This window comes from Lygodium microphyllum, chromosome 11 (genome assembly GCF_053477565.2).
Source record: "Lygodium microphyllum isolate KBCC chromosome 11, Lygodium_microphyllum_v1.1.10, whole genome shotgun sequence".
Lineage (NCBI taxonomy): Eukaryota > Viridiplantae > Streptophyta > Polypodiopsida > Schizaeales > Lygodiaceae > Lygodium > Lygodium microphyllum.
This window is the reverse complement of record NC_141145.1, coordinates 57,756,073-57,772,945: the sequence shown is the minus strand read 5'-3', so window position 1 is coordinate 57,772,945 and position 16,873 is coordinate 57,756,073. Positions and strand designations below refer to the sequence as shown.

At 42.8% G+C, this 16,873-nt stretch overlaps 1 pseudogene; it reads right to left on the bottom strand.

Moving 5' to 3' along the window:
• Positions 1-5,378: 5,378 nt before the first annotated feature.
• Positions 5,379-7,201, bottom strand: LOC148028851 (aldehyde oxidase GLOX pseudogene; annotated as a pseudogene).
• Between the last annotated feature and the right edge of the window lie 9,672 nt (positions 7,202-16,873).

Genomic DNA, 16,873 nt, shown 5'->3' with positions numbered 1-16,873 from the left:
AGATAAACATAATACATATGTGACACAACGTAAAGCATGGGTGCATATAGAATGTTACGATACCTGTGCACATAAGGTAGACATGCCGTGAAATCAGTGTACTCCAAGGAGTCAAGGCATAGGATGGCTCCATGATCTTGAGGTAATTTTTCAACCCTTCTTAGCAAAGGGTTGAAGACCACAAAAAGAGACCAATGTGACCTGCACATCAACGTATGCTATTAAAACTAGCGCATCAAAGGGCTATGATAAAGCATTTACAATAAGTATGCATAAAGGGACTACTAACCTCTCAAGCACAGGCAGAAAGATAAAGGTGGACATCGTGGGATCACAACTATCAAAGTAATTCCTCAACGAAACACTATCGTCTTGTGGCTCAACCATATTGATGTATGGAAACCACAGACTATCCACAAAGCATACATCATGGACGTGCTCTCTCGGCATCAAATACTCCATCCAACTATGAAATAACCATAACCATAAAATACACATAACAATAACCATAACCATAAAATAACAAGAACCATAATCATAAAATAACAATAACCATAACCATAAAATAACCATAACCATAACAATAACAATAACCAACTATGAATAAAAGCACAAATTAGTTCAGCAGAACAACAAAACCCCTAGTCCTAATCATCAGGCAACAACCAATAGAGCTATAACTAGTTTAACAAACTTACATGGCGAACAAATTCATGGTACGGGTGGATGCCTCCTCCACGCACCGCAATGCATCCAACAAAGCCCGGTCGACATCCACACGGAGCTTTGAGCATAGAGACACGAACTCGATATTTGCGGAAGTCTCTAACCTAAAATAATACCAAAAAACAACCACACACAATGCAACCAATCACAAGTACAAGAAATACAACACAATGAAAGCATTGGATTTAAAAAAAACGCACCTTGAGGTGGCACTTTTTTGCCCCTTCATCTTGGCGGGAGAGCAATTCACCTTGGTGTCAACCGAATTGCATCCAATGGTGAATATGCAATGCGAAGCGTCACTTGGATACTCAAGAGGGGAGGAGATGGTGATAGGGGTGGGTCGAGGTGATAGGAGGAGCGACGTGAAGGGCTTACTCCCCTCGCCCTACAATGCCATAACAACAACCATAAACAATGCCATAAACATAATATACATAACAATAACCATAAACATAAAATACACATAAACAATAACCATAACCATAAAATACACATAACAATAACCATATAATGCCCATAACAATAACCCTAAACCCTAAACAATGCCATAACCATAAGCATAAACATAACCCTAAACATAGCCATAAACATAACCATAAGCATAACCATAAGCATAACCATAAACATAACCATAAGCATAAACATAACCATAAACATGCCCATAAACATAACCATAAGCATAAACATAACCATAAACATAGCCATAAACACAACAAACATGCCCATAAACATAACCATAACCCTAAACATAGCCATAAACACAACAATGCCTATAGCCACAAACATAACCATAACCATAAACAATGTCAAAGTCGGTAAGCATAAACAATAACCATAACCATAATCCTAACTACACAATGCCCATAGCCATAAACATAAACAATGCCATAACCATAACCTTAAACAATAACCATAATAAGCTACACAACCAATAATGCCATGACCAGAACCATAAGCATAAACGATTACCATAACCATAACCTAACTACACAATGCCCATGAACTATACAATGCCCATAAACAATAACCATGAACGTAATTCTAACCACACAATGCCCATAAACTAACCTGAACCATAACCATAACCAAAAGCCACAAAATTGTGAAAAACTAACTTGGGAGTCCATAACATCGCCGGTGGATGGAGGACCAGCCTGCAATAAGCTATCCAAGTCCATCTGGGAGTTTCGCTCCACTATTTGCAACTCCGCATGGTGGTCTAGGACCTGACCCTCATCATCAATATGGGGCACATCCTCCTCATCTCGTGTGCGAGGTCGTTTCTAAAAAAAGCAACGTGTGAGTGTATTTACATATTTAAAAAATGATAAACTTAAGGCCAAGGTAATTAAATTGCATTTGCATATGACACTACAGAAGAACAAACAATATTAGGTTAGAGACTTACATGTTTTTGGTACCCATCCGCTATTCGACTCTACGTTCTCCGCACACGCTCATCTCGTTTGGAGTCATATTTGCTCATTTGTCTATTCACAAATGCCTCCACATACTCCTACCTGTCCATGGTACGCTCAGCATCGTCGAGTAAGTCCCATAATGAGCTCGCTCTAGCATGCTGAGTCTTCTCATACTTACTTCGGGCCAAACTCAGCTTTCGTTCAAGGTTAGAGAAACGAGACTCTGCCTGGCGGTGCCAAGCACCAACAGGATGACTAGCATGTTGTGCGCCTATGGGACGGCCAGTCTTTCGACATGGAATATCATAATGGATACCATGCTCATCCTTCAGATGCTGTATCATCCTTGCCCGTCTCTTAATGTTGACATGTCTTTTCGGACAAAGAATGTCAACACGGCATTGACGGGCAAGAGACCCATCCGCTAGTGTGATCTCAATGTATGGTGGGTTTTCCTATGCAAAGTGACATTCTATTTATAAGTATCACATCTTAGGAGTATGCTTACTAACAACGGAAAGTAGGATAAACACTGACCTGGGAGTAGCTCGGCACTTCTCTTTCAAAGGATGTCTGAGACGCGCCTGCCGCCCGAGCCCCTCTACGAGTACGTCGAGGAGATGATGCAACCTAAAAAAAAAGAAACGGAAGTACACAATATGTGAGAAATAAAAAATGAACGTTAAGAAAACCCTAAACAAATATTAAAAAGGGCATCTTACTCTGGTATTTTTTCGTGAATGGACATCCGACGAAGAATGGCTGCGAGTGCGTGGAGCCATTTGCCAGAGGTGAAAGCGTGCACACCTACTCATAACCATTGGATAATCCATGTAACAAAACAACAAAAAGTGAGAAGTTGATAACCATTGGATGATCCATTAAAAAATATAGAATATGCTCGATGAAAAAATATAGAAGTTGATAACCTACTAAACTTTTGTGGACATGCTTGATGAAAGACCAAATATAGAATATGTCATGATTTATGACCAATGGTGGATGCCACATCCAATCTAACGATTAGATGTGTTCAATTTAGTAACAATAAAAAAGCTCTATTCAAAAAATTGGTAGAGTATCAACAATTCTTCACCAAGCTATCACGTCACTACAACACTTCCAAGTACTAGTGCCTTGCGTTATTATTCCTAGTGCAAATATATATTTTGACATTGTAACATGGTTATTGGGCTTCTTATAGGATTCCAATCAATAATTTTTGCGAAGGATTGAGACTCAACACATTCATACCATTCCCAATACTCGCCAAATTTGACCTATATAGAGTGCTTTGCACATGTATAATTGCCAAATTTGACCATTTAGTAGATTTTGGGGCATGGAAAAAGCTAAAAGTGATGATCGGTGGGCTTGCAACTACATCAAGGATAGTCTCATTAATGTAGCTGGAACCAAGATTGAGGTTCTACAACCACATGTAATTGGCAAGGGTATTATCTCTTGCCCAAACTTTAGAGAAGTAGAGCTAATTTATTGTGGTGTACCAATAGCTACTTAAATCTAAGACCATTAATTTTCTTAGAAAAACAAAAAGGAAAGCAGTGCTTGAATAATTAAATTATGAAAACATGTAGTTGTGACCTCTTCAAAGCTTGAGCCCAAAACCACTTTCACAATTTGCACATGCATCATAGTTTATCTTAGAAACTTGAATTTGATTTAGCTTTCCTTTTTGGTTATCTTAAATTCTTAGTGCAACCCATTCTCCACAAAGTGGCTTGGTTCAAAAGAGGTTGAATGCTAAGTCAGTGATTGTAAGCTTAGTGACATAAATAGAGTTGTAACTCCCTTTGTTATTCTCACATTCATTTATTGGGTTCATATTTATGTTAGCCACAGTATACATTATACATCAATCGAATATACAAGCTTAAAGGAAATGCATGCATGATTATCACACTTAGGCGCGGACACGTATCAGACAGAGCACATATGGTTATTGCAAAATGATTGCGACAGAGCACATATGGTTATTGCAAAATGATTGCGACGTTAGCAACCTAGATAATAATCAACAAACTCTTCCAACAGGAGTTATGCATCCAAAGAGCATTATTTAGAGATTGTTGTGAAATATTACAAAAGGATTGAGCCTGAGACGGGAGATAGTGCCTCCCACACACGCGTCACGCTGATGAAGACGATTGGGCCTCCCGAGATGTTGCAACCTCTTGAGTCACGGTCACACTGCAGCCTCCTGAGTCACGGTCTCACCGACTATGGGAGGAATGAAGGCGGAGGTGCATACAAGACGGAGGTGCATACAAGACGGTGGATAAAGACCAGCACGCATCCGAATGGGCATGGGATGCGCACTCTGGGAGACACAATCGTGGACTTGGGAGTTGCTGACGTGGATGAAGACCAGCTCGCGTCCGAATGGGTCCGTGGGTGGGTCTCGAAACACCCGAACCAACCGCCGAGTTGGTATGAAGCCACCGAGCTGGGAGGCAACCAGCCGCAGAGAGCCGAGGGATGAAGTCGTCGGCTGGGAGCTCACGAGGCCATTCGTGTGCTGATGGATGTGCGCAGGGTGGTGGGAGCTCGCTGGGTGGGAGCTCGCTGGGCGGGAGCCGCAGGGTGTTGGGAGCTTGCTGGGCGGGAGGGATGAACCCCGTGGTGGTTGAGCCGCAGGGTGGTGGGAGCTCGCTGGGCGAGGGCCGCAGGGTGCTGGGAGTGAACCGCAGGGCGGGAGGCAGAGCCGCAGGGAGCCGCAGGGCGGGAGGGAGAGCGGGAGAGCCGCAGGGTACGAGATAACCGCAGGGCGGGAGGGAGAGCCGCAGGGAGCCGCAGGGCACGAGAGAGAGAGAGCCGCAGGGAGCCGCAGGGTATGAGCCGCAGGGATGAGCCGCAGGGTGGGATAACCGCAGGGCGGGAGGTGATCTGGCACTTCGCATGTTCCCAGGGGTTGATAACACCCTGATCAACGGCGGCGGCACATTCTGCGGGGCCCTCCAATAATGAGGAGTTAAGGCGCTCCAGTTCGCATGCCGGACACGTAGGAAACTGCCAATCAACGGCGCACTTTTCCGGGGAGGTCTGGTTTATGATCTCGGGCGGGACGACCAATTGAGGATGGGTTTAATCCTCGTGGGATCAACGATGGCGCATGGTCGTGAGGAGGGGGATCAACGTGAGCCGTTGATCCCAACTCCCCGAGGTCATTATGACCCCGTGGGAGTTAGTGTTGAGGGGAGGCTATGTCTATGTCATCTGCACCCAGACAGCGTGTCCTGCTGTCCCCGACTGCACGGGGAACATCATGTAATAGGAGGGCGGGCCGACGTCGCCGCTGGGGGGTGCGGTGACTGTGACGTTGTAGAGGTTGGTGCCCACGAGGGTGCGCGAGGCGACGCTCATGCGGAGGAGGCGCTGCCCTTGCGAGAAGGAGTGTGTGCTGAACGGCGAGGAGATCAGGTTCATCTCCACAGAGCGCGGGGCCTGATTGCAGCGGAAGGTCACGACGAAGACCTGGCCGAAGGTGAGGGTGGACGGGGCAGACACGAGGTAAGGGCGCTTGGACTCGAAGGAGGGGCTCATGTAGGGCGGCGTCCACGCCTCGACGCGGAGTTCGGTGGGGAAGGGCCCCGTGAAGGTGTAGAACTGGTGCGTGTTGCTGCCGGCCAGGAGGACCCGGCCGTCCGGCAGGAGGTTGGCGGTGGAGTGGTACATGCGAGGGATGGTGGTGGGCGGATACACCACCGTAGACCACAGGGCTGAGGGCCGGGTTGGAGGCGTACAGGGCTGAGGGCCGGGTTGGAGGCGTACCCCCAGCCCTGGGAGCCGTTCTGTGCGCCGTTGATGATGAGGACGTCGCGCGTAGGCAAGAGCAGCATGTCGCCCATGCAGCGGCGCATGGGCATGGTCTCCATGAACCAGCTGGGGCTTGCCGAGAGGAGCTGCATGCGGCCGCACGTCTGGGAAGCCCCGAGCTGAAAACCGGGGTTGCTGAAGGCACCCAGCTGGGCGCCGCCGCAAACCATCACCTCGGCTGAGCGGTAGCCGTCGTTGTACTGGAGCGGCAAGAGCACGGAGCTGCCGGCGGAGGGGTAGTTGCGGGGCTCTCCGGGGATGGTGGGGTAGGTGCGCAGGACCGTGTTGTTCTTATAATTCAGCTGGACAGAGTCTCGGTTGGCGAAGACGTAGAGGGTTCCGTCGGGCAGGAGATGGATGAAGGGATAAAGATTGTCTCCCTGGTAGTCATTGGTAGCTCTAAGCAGCGGCAGATCGTAGGAGCCCTCTCCCGTAGCCCGGGGAATGAACTCGTAGGTTGACACGCTCCTGCCTCCCACGGTGATCACCCTCCCATCCGGTAGCAAGGTGCTACTGGAGTACCAGCGGGGGTCCTTGAGGGCCTGCGCGGAGTCCTCCACCCAGTCGCAGTTTCCGTTGGAAGGGCAAGGGTCGAGGTGCCTGATCTTGTAGAGGCCGTCGTTATCGCCCCCGAGCTGCAGCATGCTGCCGTTGGCCAGGAACTGCCCCGAAGAACACCAGGTGTCAGTCAAGATCATGAGGGGGCGGAGTGTGGTGGAGCTGGCGTCGGCACTGGGCGTGAGCATCACCGAGTGGGCGGTGCAGTCATGCTGTAGGGTCTGGTCCTGGGGGTCATCGCGGCAGATGCCGTCGGGCAGATTGATCTGAGAAGGACCCACATCCGTGCGGTCCAGCAGGATGGCCGTGCTGTACATGGGCGTGATGGCAGTGTGCATGGAGGCTATGCCGGCGTTACTGGACAACACCTGAAAAGTCTGGGCTAGCGCGGGCCCGATGATTGACGTTAATAATACGGTGAATTGAAGGAAGAGAGACAACAAGCTGCTGCAGACTAGCGTCGGGTCGGTTCCTAGAGAATGTGCTCAAAAGCTAAGCACCTGGAGCTCGCAACCCCTCTAAAACCAAATTTTGCTCGTTCGTCCAGACGGCCAACCAAAGTACACGTATTTATTGAGCACTCTGCGGCCAATCCATCCCGGTGGCGTGAGCAGCTCTAGCATGCCAGCTCGAAGGCACCCACCGTCTCCATCCATCTTGCGCACGATGCTAGTAGTTGAGTTTACGATTCCTCTCGATAGATTAATTAAGTTTAAACCTACCTGCGTAGCCCAACATTCTTAAAAAATATTAGTCACCCAGCCAGGATATATGTAATTGGCAGGCCGACGTTTAGCAACACGTTTGTCCCCCTGTACCAACAGTGCTCTCGCATCCAATTAAAGTCCACAACAGCATGTTCTCGCACGACGTCTGTCTGTCTTCTTTTATATTGCCAGGCCCAGAAGTGATGAGAACTACCAATACGTTCTTCGCTACTGTCCTGACCTATGGTCCTGCCGTTGACATGTCGCGGTCTCATCAAAGTCAACCTCCGCTGCGCAGTGATGCAAAGAAACGCAGGTCCTACGCTATGTTACTAGGTTCTCTTGGGGCACACGTCACAAGCTACCTTCTTTCTTTTAGAAAACATGGTGATGTTTTCTAATAGAAGGTCCAAAGAAACGCAGGTCCTAGGCTATGTTACTATGCTCTCTTGGGGCAGACGTCACAAGCTAACTTCTTAATTCTATTGGAAAACATGGTGATCATGATTGGCAGTTCATCTTCTACACTCTAGCTCAATGATTGTTGCCTTCATCTACATGCTTTTCCATGTCTCCTACCTATTATGTCAACAATCACATGGGTATGAGGGACTAGACTAATCTAAATAATACCAACAATAATAATAATACATGAGTGCTAGAAGAAATGAAGATGTTATATACTTGTAAATCTAGGACCCATGATGCAAGAAAATACTGATTTGAGAGAGTGATGATGCATGCTATTCCATCTGGATAATAATTGCATATTGTGTATCATTAGCTAGAGACACCTTCTACTACATATTATTTAGTGCTTCAACTCCCTTTTTGAGATATTGTAGACTAACATTATGATGGAGATCCTTGCTCTGCCCTTCTCTTGGTAGCCATAGCTTGCCTCCTTACTGAGGACCCATTGCTGGAAAGGATTGATAGGAACTCACTTCTTGCCCATTGATCAATAAAACACTATAAGGGATGAAGGTTATACCAATGAACAATGTCAATGGTCCAAGGAAAAAAATATTTGATGGTCCAGGTATAAGAATATGGCATTCAAAACAATATAGTGAATTTTTGATCCTTATTCCATTGTAGCTCAGAAAAAATTATGACCCCCCTTTTTTAGATGCATATTTTGGTGCAAGTTTCAAAAAATACTTGCATGGTAAAATTTGCAATCAAAACCTAGAAACTTGCTATTCTCTTATCGTTCTTTCGTCGATGCATAGTGCACTACCTTCTCTTTGTTTTTTTCCTTGATTTCTTGCCTCGTTCAATAAAATGTAAATAGACTCTTTCTTTTTTGCTTTGTTTCTTGCTTGCTTTTGTATTCTCTCCTTGCAACTATTCTTCCATAAGACCCTCATGGTATCTATGGCTTTGCATGTGGTTGAGATCCATATACAATTTAATGATAGAAGTGAAATCGAAGAATAATATATTAGTACTTTCTCATACACTAGTTTTTGTTTTTGTAAATATTTCTTTTTTTCAAACTTTATTATTTTAATGGTCATTTAAAAAAAAAAGTTGATGGTCATATCTTGGACCCTACATAAATAAGTTGAAACAGGTCTCTCAATTATGATCATTTTCATAGCTTGCTTTTTGTCTCCTTATCCCCTCATGACCCTTACACAGTACTTTCTATGATATAGTACTTTGGCATGGACCAAGTCTTAAAGGACCCGCCTAATATATGAACACCCACTTTCGAGAGTATGTGGTGTTTTCTAAGGGATTGCATGAGGGTTGGGTTTCTATTGATCTCTTGAAGTATATAATTGAAAATGAGGCCTTTGATTTCCTCCCATCTACGCAAAACTTACCATCCAAAGGCCAAGGCACTTGGGGTTAATGCATTTGATCACAAATTCCTCTCATAGACAACCAAAATTTGTGTCCTCCTCAATGAGCAAGAAGATTCTTTTGCTATCATGATCAATGAGGAGAGTCAAGTCAATGGCTTTTTGAAAGATACCATAGGCCCCTAGGTAGAGCTGCTAAATACAACATAAGAAGAGGAGGCCGTTGTCGGAGGAGTTTCAATACTACACAGTGTGAAAATGGATACTTAACTAGAGATAGCAATAGTAGAGATGTTGTCTATTTCACCAAGTTATGATGGTCTACTAGAAGATTGACTTATCTTATGGCCTTGGGAAGCATTTGAGAAGTCATGCTAGTGAGTGACATAACTTAAGCCTTGATTAGTCACTCAAGTGACTCACTAGAGAATTAAATAATAGAAAAGGAGTCGAGTATGGTCATGATCTTTAGCACAATTTTTGGCCTCTTTTGATAGCCGCCATGGTGCTATCCAAGTCGTGGAGAAAAAAGGATGGAGGAGAGCTAATGGAGGCCACAAAACTCAAGTGGAAAGTGAGGAAGAATCTCTCAACTATTGGAGTAGGGAAAATTTACTTTTTATTCATGCAAAGGGGCTCTCTTCGAGAGGGTGTGCTATTGTATTCTCAGCTTTAGAACAGGGTTTTTTGGGCTAAATACTCAAATTCATTCTCTTCTTCTCTCTCTAACCTATCCATAGCTTCTTATGCTTGCATCTTGGACTTTACCAATAGAAGATTCAATTTGAGGATCTAGAGTGCCATTGAACAAGTGGACTAGATAAGGAAATAACAGGTATCCCAAGGTCTTAGCCATGGATTCAACAAATGTGGGCTTGAACCATTGACTAAATCATGACCTTCAAGGTGTAGCTATAAGGCCACCTAGCTTTCGTTTAAGAATACACACAATCATTTCATTGATGAAGTGCACGTCCTAGTCACTAATTTTCTTGATGGGACAACCAACCATGAAGGTGGATAAGTGAGCAATCACTTCATTGATGAAGTGGATATCTTAATCTCTCACCGATTCTTGATGGGATAGCAAAAGTGAGTAATTTTTTGCTCCCATAAGAACTCAATTATCATCCTAGCATCATTATTTGGAGGGGCCCTAGCCTCACCTCCCCTTGTTAGATAGTCCAACTCTAATGGTGTTGTTTTCCTGCAAGTACTTGATTGCAAGTTTGATAAGTCCAATGAGATCATTGCCCCAGTTTTCAAAAGGTTCAAAAACTAGGATATGTGTAAATTCCATTTATCTATTAGAAATTTTGTGCATTGGCATTCATTACAATGGTTGGCAAATGTAACCATGTCATAGAGTAGGGTCAGCCACCACCACTAAAATTCAAGTACTTTCCTTGTGAGACTATCTCCATCAAAGTATCCTCTAGGGATTCCTCCATGTCATTCTATGAGCACACTGGGAATCTTAAATTCATAGATGCATCTTTGCATAGTCCCATCCTATCCCATTAACCAATATAGTTGAACTATGATCAAGTAATATGGTTAGATCTTAATGCGAAAGTGTCAAAGACCTCAAGGGGTCACTCGCATATGTAAGTATATCACGTGGTACAAAAAAAAAAATTTAAGAATACCATTTTACACAATTTTTTACATATAGAAGGGTGCCATATAAAGGCGTTTTTTGCAAATGAAATACAAAGGGGATGTGTCTTATTTGTCAAAATTTCATAGGTAAGGGTATTTTAAAATAATCCTTGAATTCATGTAATATAAAGGCCTTACATATACTGAACCAGTTGAGTTGAGGCCTTGCTTTTCTAATTGGAAAATCTAGAGTTCCCTTTTCAAGGATTTTGAAAATTCACTTGCCCAATAGAAAGTAAAATCCATCTTTAAAAAACCCTTATTCTTTAAAGATTGTAAACAAAAGGGTATCTAAAAGATCGTCCATTATACCCGTTCCTAGCATGTTGTCTATTTTTTACTCATGACATATCTTCTTCTATATAATGTAGTTCTCCCTAGCAAACAACAAGAGAAAAATAAAATTTCAATACAAGTAATAGCCATCTAGCAATATGTAGAATAAAAAAAGTTTTGCTGAAAAGATACAATAAAGCCTAATGATTTAAAAAAATATAAATCTATTTCGGATAGATAATGACAAACCTTTTTAACCATAAATAATATTTCTAGATCTTTCCTTTTGATGGTGGTTGAATAGTTCATTTTGACATCCATCAATTATCTACTTATATGAAGCTCGGTGGAGTGTGTCATTTCTGAAGCAAAGAAGGAACTTCTAGTTTCATTAGAAGTTGGCCCCCCCTCTCCACCGATGAAAAAGCCACAAAAAATCCATGTTATGCTCTCTAGTATTAGGGCCAAAAACCTTTCAAAAAAGGCAATTGTAAAAAAGTGATTAAGTTCCTAATTAGCTAAGGTTTTAGAAGAATAAACCCTCAAAATTTGGCCATTTTGATGTGAAATTAATGAGAGAATGTATTTTTCATTTTTGAGGCTATCATTAATGCATAATGGTATTAATTCATGTCAACGGTCACTTTTCGACCATTACTTTTCCTTTTTGAATGATTAAAGGTTCTATTATCACATTTTTCAACTAAAATCATGTTTACTTTTTGTATATAGTCATTTGAGTCATTGTTCTCTCCTCTTCTCTTTTTTTCTTAGTTCTTAGAGAAGATTATACTCTATTATAAATTTTCTCACCTAGATCACATCTGATTATTACTACAAGTCTACTTTGATCTCCCTTCATCTCCATTCACAAACCCTTGAGAAGGTGATCAATAATCAAAAGAGCATCTATCTAGAGAACTAGTGCCACTTACTTGATAACTTAGTTATAGAGATATGGGCCTTCATGGACCTAAAACGATATCAACTCATCAGTTTTTGGCAGATTTGAGTGGATGAGGACATCAAAGCAGTATCTTTACTTTCATTCGCAAGTCATATGTTCAATAATATTTTATTACAACCAAATGCACTCTTTGTATTCCATCTCTTCAATTTGATTCATAAGAAAATGGTTTTAAAAAGACTCAAGTTGTTGATACAAGTTGGTAGGGATAGATATACTAAATATGAACCTCAAGCTAATAGAATAGAAAGTGAAAAGATTGACCTTAGTCATGGTACTTGAAAATATAATATCTTTATTATATTGTGTTCTAATGTAAACGTTTTAGCAAGCATTGATGGATAAGACAAAGGTAACATATTATGATTAGAAGAAAGGAAGACTGAAGTACTTTGATTTTTGGGAGACAAAAATATTGATTCAAACAATCCTGCTACTATTGGTAGCCCTCCTCTTTTTTTAATGTTTATTAGTCAATTTTAAGTCTATTAAAACATAAAAAAGATGAACCTAGTAATATATAAAATTATTAGTGACATTGTACATCAAATCCACTTTTTACTTGATGCACAAGATGTTATATAGAATATGAAGGATGCCACTTTTTACTTGATATTAGCTCTTGGGATTTCTTTTCTCATCATACCCTCAATTATGATTCTTAGTAGCGCTATCAAATTTCAATACTTGGAATGGTGGCTTGAAGTCATGAGATGATGATGTCTATGTTATCTTATCCTTAGCACTCTCTTAAGATATTTTCCCTTGATATGCAGAAAGAAATAAAAAGGACATTACTCTATTTCTTTCTCTTAAAACTCTCATTGTAATGCAAATTGATTTTAGGATCAAAAGCGTCACGACACTATCAAATCCTTATCATGATATATATTTTTTCAAATATAATATATCTCACATTTCACAAGAAAATCCATCAAAATAATCATTGTGATTATATATCTCCTTTACTGTATAGCATCTGTGATCTTATTTACTTTTTGAAAATGGTTTAAAGAGTATTGTAGGATGTTATACAAAGTTATCTACATAAAATAACATTGACTTTTAACAAGTTAATGGACTTAGAAAGCTAAATCATTAGTAATTATGTATACAATATATGAACTTTTTATTAGTAGTCAAATTCTTACAAGAAACTGTTGATAATAGAGATAATTATTCAACATCTTTTCAATCTTTTTCTATAGCTTAAAATGATAGAATATATTATTTAGTAAAGGTACACTATATTCGATAACTCTTCAAAAGGATAATCTCTTTTTTTAAAAAATAATCTAGTGAAATAGTAGAATAATTAGCAAAACATAAAAAAATATATATTATCTTAAAAATATATAACTATTAAATACTTGTTGCACTACAAGATATAGACCTTATAGCGACGTTTAAAACAACGAAAATACAAACAACAAAATTTGCCCCCGTCGTCGCAAAAAGCGTCGTTATTGACGACGCCATAGAATCGTCGCTATATTCGTCGCTATATGCGTCGCTATATGAGTCGCTATTTATGCGTCGCAAATAGCGACTCATATAGCGACGGTTGCAGAGTATTTGCGACGCTCATAGTGACGCTAATAGCAATGCGTGCAGTAAATTTGCGACGCAAATAGCGACGGTAACAAAGAAAAAAAAAATTTGTGGCAGGGCAGCACTGTGTGCTGTATGAGAGCCATACAAAATAGTTTCTGCACTGCTACATACAAAGCGTTTGCAAACAAAAAGAATGTATACTGAAATCATAAAACTGATACATGAAATAAATACATGATATCGCATAAAATGCGATTGGTACAATCATGAAACGATATCACTAATACATAGAAAATGTCTACATAGATCGGGCGACTAAAAACTAAAGGTGTGTGAGCTCTAAGGATCCAAGGGCGAGGTACAAATCCTCGTCCCCCGAAAGCTCGTCCCGCTGCAAAGGAGCATTAAACGGATTCTGTAGAAAAAGAAACAACATATCAATCCCCCATACAATAATGTATTCAAATATCTCATGGTAACTACGGACAAGAAAGATTAGTGACTTACAGGGCCGCCGTGTCTATACAATCGGTCGATCAATGCCCTAAAACCGTGCCTCTCTGCATATCGAGTCTTAAGGCCTTGCGGATCGCGATTTGTAACGGAGTGCTGCAAAGAAAACAAAATGCTAACTGTTAGAAACATGATTGTCAGTACAAAGAATATCTCAAAAAAACAAATAAGCAAAACAAAAGAGAAACTTACAAAGTCCTCCAAATATGTCCTGTGGTTGCCACTCCCAAGATGATGTACCGATCCGACCTCGATTCATGCCCTCGCCGCCTCCTGCTGCTGCTGACTCCAACGTCCTGGCGAATTTGTAGCCTCCTCCCTCAGTCGGCGCCAGTCATCTGCATCTAACCACTCGGGCTTTGGAGCCCCACTCTTGATTGCCTTGCGTGTATCGGATCGTCTATGTGATATGTATGCACGCATGCAATTCATCATCCAGCCCGTAGAGAATCTATCCACTGCGGCTGGCACAGGGAACTCCTCGTGCAAGGATGCTACTATGTAGTCCTTGCTCCCCTCCGGTATGTTCCTCCAATGATCCAGGATGTTGTGCCGAAAAACTTGTTGGCACAACTCCCTCATGCGAGCCATCACTCTCCTCCCCTCATCATTCATGATGATGGCTCCTGACCTACCATCCACTAGGTATCCATAACCCCTAGGAGTATGCCTAGGATGGGCCCTCTCCCATCTCCGTCCACGCTCCTGGGCATATCCAAGAGACCCCTGCACATCCGGTGTACCGACGGGGGTACCCTCTCCCGGAGGGCCACTCAAAGGGTTGCCACCAAAGGGGGTGCCACCAAAAGAAGTGCCATCTGCTGATGGCTGCGCAAAAGCCAGAGTAACTGGAGTGGACGTCCCCACAGGTGTGACAAATCCTGGAGGTGACACAGTTCTAGCTGAACGACGAGACGGAGACACCACGTCCGTGTCTCCACAGCAGCACCCCCCTGATCCTTCTGCAGTCGCAGTCCCTCCCTCTGGCCCAAGTCGCGAGCGTCGAGATCGTCTGCTCAAAGCTAAAGCATCTGATCGTGCTGAAGCTCATCTAGCAGAGCGCCCTGAAGAAGAACGAGACAGCTCCTGATCTGCCATCTCTCTGAATCTCGCGAGCTGATCTGGAGACATGCGTGCCATCATGTCCTGAAACTCCTCATCGCTCATCCCTCGATTCATCCTGAAAATGTCGATACCTACAAAGATAAAAAATGATGTTAAAATAATCAATTTAAACTATACAAAGCACATTAATATAAATCATTTTAAAAAAATCCCTCTTAAAATGCGTATCTTATCTACCTTTATGGAAGATCTAAACAACGAATTGAGTAATACAATTCTCCAAGAATAAAGTATTCTATGGTCCCATGTTAATCTCCTGACACAACTCTGCATACACTGGAAGGTTGATAGACATGTCACCACAAAAGAACGAGTCTGCCTCGTTCTCAAAAAATTCTACGACTTCTGTATTTCCATCATTGTTAGCCGACGCGGGCTCCAAGTTTGCGGTAGCCTCCACCCCTTGAAATATCGATCCCTCTATTTGCATATTTTCTTCATCTATGCCTGGAACATCACTTTGATCATATACTCTCGCACCTCGAGGAGTTGAAGGTATAACATACCACCATCGAGGTTGTCGGGGGTTTGGATAGAAGATTACCTGTTCACAAACACTTACAAAGCGACTTCAAACCATTGTGACATAAACCATGTCGTATTACAATTAGCAAGCAAATGACTATTTGTACCTGTTCACAATGGGCCGGCAACACAAAGGCGTCGCGCAAATCCATCCATTTTTTTTCGGAATCTATTTTGAGAAATCCAGATGGACCTCGTCGAACTGTTGCTCCAGCTCCTCCAAGTACCACTTTGAACCACTGCACATCGAATAGTATCATGGAGAAGCTACGGTAATCCACCGTAATAATACTTTGCAAGTTTCCAAAATACTCCATCTCATCCACAACCATGTTCGGATCCGTTGCTCATCGCCGGCTCTCTTGCTCAAACCTTGCCATGACACCACAGTCCATTGTGGAGCGCATTTGGTCAATACGCTCCACCCGAAAATGCCGTCCGCGCGACCACGCTGCACTATATATTTTGTACTGCACATTGAAACACTCAAATTAGATGTAGCAAGCAAATTTAGATACGACACATTCTAAACCCCTCATTACCTTTGGACTATATCCCCTCGAGAACTCCCACTCCTCCATTGAGACCTCTATCCCTTCGCTGGATGCTGCGGTCAAGGCTCCATGCAACCATCGTGTTAACATAAACTGCGGCATCTCCTCCATACCTTCGGGATATCGAATCGATCGATGACGCGTACTGCGTCGGAATTCAGCTCGCGCTTCCTCTCGATCTTGCCTTACAATCTAGTACTTGGCGAGCCACGTCTCCATGCACGCATGGTGCAACATACAAAAGCGATTCACCTTCTCTTCCATTGAGGCATCCATTCTTTTTTCTACCCCATTTCCAACCACCACATCTCCAGTCAGCCTATCATCGTCCTTCAGCGTCCATAGCATTTCATTGTCTGGTTCCACCGTTGGTAGCCATTGTGAGATATGCACTAACGCCTCTGACACCAACCAACCTTCGGCCATGCTACCTTCCGGACGAGCTCGTTGTCGCACAAAGCCTTTCAGGGTTTTCATGAAGCACTCCAAGAAGAACATCCATCGTGCATGGATAGGTCCAGCAATCTCCACTTCGTCCACAAGATGCACAAGAAGGTGAACTTATATCGTGAGCATGCTAGTGGGCAGGTATTTCTCAAAGAGACAGACCGTCTCAACTGCTCCCCGCCTT